The sequence below is a fragment of the Centruroides sculpturatus genome, unplaced genomic scaffold (assembly GCF_000671375.1).
Source record: "Centruroides sculpturatus isolate CEXI.00-Female unplaced genomic scaffold, Cexi_2.0 scaffold1638, whole genome shotgun sequence".
Classification (NCBI taxonomy): Eukaryota; Metazoa; Arthropoda; class Arachnida; order Scorpiones; family Buthidae; genus Centruroides; species Centruroides sculpturatus.
Genome location: NW_019386259.1, coordinates 4,351 through 9,494, shown reverse-complemented (window position 1 = coordinate 9,494; position 5,144 = coordinate 4,351). Strand labels below are relative to the sequence as shown.

The 5,144-nt window shown below is 27.8% G+C and overlaps 1 pseudogene; it reads left to right on the top strand.

Moving 5' to 3' along the window:
* The first annotated feature begins 3,624 nt into the window (after window positions 1-3,624).
* On the top strand, window positions 3,625-4,935 carry LOC111614299 (annotated as a pseudogene).
* The last annotated feature ends 209 nt before the right edge of the window (window positions 4,936-5,144 follow it).

Sequence of the window (5,144 nt, the reverse complement as noted above, 5' to 3'; positions counted from 1 at the left end):
GCATTGTCTTGTTGAAAGATCGAATTTGTTCCACAAATATTTGGTCCAGCTTGCAATAAATGATCTTCAAGCATGCCTCGATACTTCTCTGGATTCATTCTTTGAGTTATAAATGCTAAATCTGTGGTTCCATTGAATCCAAACACACCCCACACTATTATTGATCCCCCACCCATTTGGCGCTTTGAAAATATTTGTTTTTCGGATCTTAAATCTTGCCAATAATACTTTCAACCGTCTGGGTTATCTAAGATAAATTGTTTTTTATCACTTCAATCCATTCTTTGGAGTATGCCATGTGTTTTTGTGCCCAATCAAGCCTGTCACTTTTGTGCTTAAATGAAAGTGGTGGCATTACAGCTTTTTTTCTGAATTTTAACTTGGAGATTTATTTAAAACGCTCCACACTGTTGTGCTGCTACAAGGTGAGTCTAATTCTTGTTTTATTTTTCTTACTGATGTTTGTTTTGTGGAGCAAACCTTCATGATTTGTCTTCAATCTCGAGGTATAAGCTTGGGTTTTGGACCTGTCTTGAATTTTGGTACAATTTAGCCACGTATTTTTGATAAATAATCACCAACAGTTGATTTTGGATGATTTATATATGCTGCAATTTCTCTTATTGACTTGCCTTGTGATTTATAGGCATCAATCTGCCCTTTTTTATAATCAGATAAATTTTTGTTCCACCCATTTTAGAACGTTGAACAACATAAAGAATTTGTATTACAATTATATATGAAAGCTAATTTGCGTATTTCAATGCTTGAAACTAAACAATATTCTATTTAAGTCATTAAATGAGTGCCTGTCCAAATAAATATGTAACAGTTTTTTTGTACAAAATTTACAAAAATATTATTTTCAGTGACAAAATGTTAATGTTTGATTGAAATTCTTATTTTGCAGTGTGGAAACATGTAAGTCCATGTTAGTTTTAATAAAACATTTGTCACTTAATGCAGAAAATTTGCATTTCACTTTAATTGTTTTGTGTCCGTATAAATTTGAAACACACCTTAATAAAATGTGAATGTGGTAAAAAATTTCTAAATCATACTTAGAGAAACATGTGAAAAATCATATTTATAGAAGGCGATTAAATAAAATTAAAAAGTGTAGTGAATGTAAGGAGGATAAATCTTTAGATGAATTTCACAAAAATAAAAGGAATACTGATGGATATGGTTATATTTGTAAGGCATGTTTGTTATTAGAAAAATATTGATTATTTTTCTTTAATAAATGACTCTTTGTGAATTGCATCAATTTTGTAAAGATAATAATTTTAGGGATAATTCAAGATTAAAAAAAGCAGACTTAATTAATTTTATAGAGAGATATAAATTTAGTATAATATTTAACTTTCATGAAGATTTTTTTTTAAAACCGAGAAAAAAAAGAGAAAAGCAAATAAAATCTGATATCTGTAAGCATTACTATAAACCAACCAATGAGGATCTTCATATTAAAGAAAGAGATCATAAGAATGTATTGTATAAAAACAGAGCTATCCGAAAAATTGAGACAGCATACGAATCAAGATTAGAAACGTATGCAATTGATAACAAACTTAATCTTATCATACCAGAAGAATTTTTAGATGATAGAGATACAGTTATCGAAAAGATAGCAGAGATACTGAAAGAAATGAACTTGAAAGTAAATTTCAAATTTTTCTGTGAGTATTAGAAAAAAATGCGAACAAGGGCTTTTCATTTAAAACTGAGAATGAGATTACTCTAAAAACAACAGATTAGAATGCTTTTTATGATAAAGTGATTGATAAAATAATAAGAAAAATGGATGAATTTGAAGCAAAAGTATCTGGATTGACTTTAATAGAAATATATAATTTAGAGCTAAGAATCAATAAATATGTTCCATTTAGAGGATCATCCTACATTGAATTACCAAAAGAAATCAAAGACAAGAAAGCTGTGTTGAATATTAAGAATGAAGATCAAGAATGTTTTGCTTATTGTATCGCTGAATATTTAAATCCAGTAGGTAGTAAAAATCATAATCTTGATCTAGTTAGTAATTATAATATCAAGTTAATTAAAGAAGCACACAAAGGAATCGAATCACCTATTGCTTTACAAGATATAGGTAAATGTGAAAAAGTTTGAATATGTCAGTGAATGTTTATAGTTATGATAATTGGAGTGTAGTGTATCCTCTAAGAATAACAAAAAATAAACAAAATAAGCATGTAAATCTGTTATATATAAAAAATGAAGAAAAATCACATTACTGTTTGATAAAAATATTTATCTAGATTACTCCGATCACAAATAACAAAACATAGAAAAAAGATTTATATATGTGAAAGATATCTAGCATACTTCAATTCTGCGAAACAATTAACGAATCATGATATTGATTATAGAGATAAAAAGGCTGTAAAGATTGAAATGCCAAAAAAAGATCTATTCATTTGGTTTAATAGAAGCAAAAATAAAAAATCAATTAGGATTGCATTTGTGATATATGCTGATTTTGAATGCCTAACTATGAAAATGAAACCATGTCAACCAGATCCATCTAAGTCTTATACAATGAAATATCAACATTATGAACCAATGAGTTTTTCTTATTACAAAAAGTATCAACATGAAGACTATAAGAAACCAGTTGTGTACAGAATGCCTGATGCAGTAAAAAAATTTGTAAAGATGTTGAAAAAAGAAGTTGAAGAAATTAAAGAGATATATAAAGAAATTAAACCATTAATTATGACAGAAGAAGATAAAGAACACTTTCAAAATACTAATATCTGTCATATATGTGAGTGGATGCTGTCAGATAATGAAGAAAGAGAAGAAAGAAAAAACTTAGAGACCACAATCATTTGACAGGAAGGTATAGGGGCCCCTTTACATAGTGAATGTAATTTAAGATATCAAAACCCTAAATTTATACTAGTATTTATTCATAATCTAACTGGATATGACGCTCATTTGTTTGTTAAAGAACTTGGATATGATGAAGAGAAAATTTATTTGATACCGAATAATGAGGAGAAATATATGTCATTTAGTAAGAAAATTGGAAAAATAAAACTTAGGTTTTATAGATTCATTTAGATTTATGGCAAGTAGTATTGATAAACTCTCCAGTAATATGAAAAAAGAACAGTTTAGAGAAACAGCTAAGTTTTTTCCTAATCATCTATTAGATTTAGCTATAAGAAAAGGTGTTTATCCATATGACTATATAGATTCACGGGAGAAATGTGAAATGGATAAACATTCTCCAAAACAAGAGTTCTATAGCATATTATATGAATGTGGTATAATAGATAAAGATTATAAACATGCTCAAAACGTTTGGGAATCATTTAAGATTAGAAATATGGGTGAATATTCTGATCTATATGTGAAAACAGCTGTTTTAATACTAGCAGACATCTTTCAGAATTTTAGAGATGTATGCATGAAAACTTATAAATTAGATCCCGCATGGTATTTCACAGCATGTGGACTATCATGGGATGCTATGTTAAAAACAACAGAAGTTAAATTAGATCTAATAACTGATTATGAAATGATTTTGATGTTGGAATAAGAGATGGAATCTTCCAGTGTTGTAACAGATATGAAAAGGCAAATAACAAGTAAATGAAGGATTATGATAAAAATAAGGAATCTAATTATTTGATGTATCTAGATGCAAATAACTTATATGGATGGGCTATGAGTCAATATTTACCATATGGAGGATTTAAATGGTTTCATAATTCTTCACGTAGGTATTCTTATGAAGATCAATGGAATAGAAAAAAGGATATTTCAATTGAAGAGAGTGAAAAAATCCTAATGAAAATTTTTGATGACAATAAAAAAGGATATATATTAGAAGTTGATCTGGAATATCCTAAAAAATTACATGATTATCATTCTAATCTACCTTTAGCTCCAGAGAACAGAATACCAGATGGATCAAAACAAACTAAATTATTAACCACATTATATGATAACAAGAAGTATGTGCTTCATTATAGAAATCTTAAACAATATTTAAAAATGGTGATGAAACTTAAAAAGATACATAGAGTATTAGAATTCAAGCAATCAGATTGGTTAAAGAAATACATAGATCTGAATACTTAAATGCGAACCAAAGCAACTAATGATTTTGAAAAGGACTTTTATAAATTAATGAACAACTCTGTGTTTGGAAAGAGAATAGAAAATATAAGAAATCGTGTTGACATAAAATTATGTTGTGATGCTAAAAAAGTAGAAAAATTAATTGCTAAGCCGAACTTTAAACATCGAACCATATTTTCTGAAACCCTATGTGCTATTTACATGTATAAGACAAAAATATGTTTTAATAAACCTATCTATATGGGAATGAGTATATTAGATCTTTCGAAGCATTTGATGTATGATTTTCATTAAAATGTGATGAAACTTAAATACAGAGATAACATAAAACTGTTATATCAGGATAAGGACAGTTATATATATGATATAAAAACTGATGATATTTATCAAAATATGAAGGGAATGATCGATTACTTTGATACATCTGATTAACCTGAGAATAATCAATATGGTGTATCGAGAGTTAATAAGAAGGTGTTAGGTAAAATGAAAGATGAAAATAATAGAAAAATAATGGGAGAATTTGTTGGTTTAAGAGCAAAAATGTATGCCTTAAAAGTAGATCAGGTTACAAAGAAATCAAAAGGAGTAAAGAAATGTGTTGTTAAAAATAGGATATCATTTGATGATTATAAAGACTGTTTGTTTAATAAAACAGAGCATTCCCGAACAATGAATCTAATTAGAAGGAAGAAACATGAACTTTATTCAATAGAAGTTAACAAGAATGTGTTATCACCACATGATAATAAGAGACATATATTGGAGGATGGAATTAACACATTAGCATTAGGACATAAGAATAAAGAGAGCTGTTGATTGGGATGGTTTTTCTAAACGAGAAAATTTAACAGAAGATCTAATGAGAGATTTTAAAGATGAAGTAAACTGGGATTTAGTTTCTATATATCAAAAGTTATCAGAACGTTTCATAAGACAATTTAAAGATAGAGTTAACTGGGATTCAGAGTTTCTCAAAGACAAAAATTGTCTGAATTTTTTATTAACAAATTTAAAAAAAAGGTTAA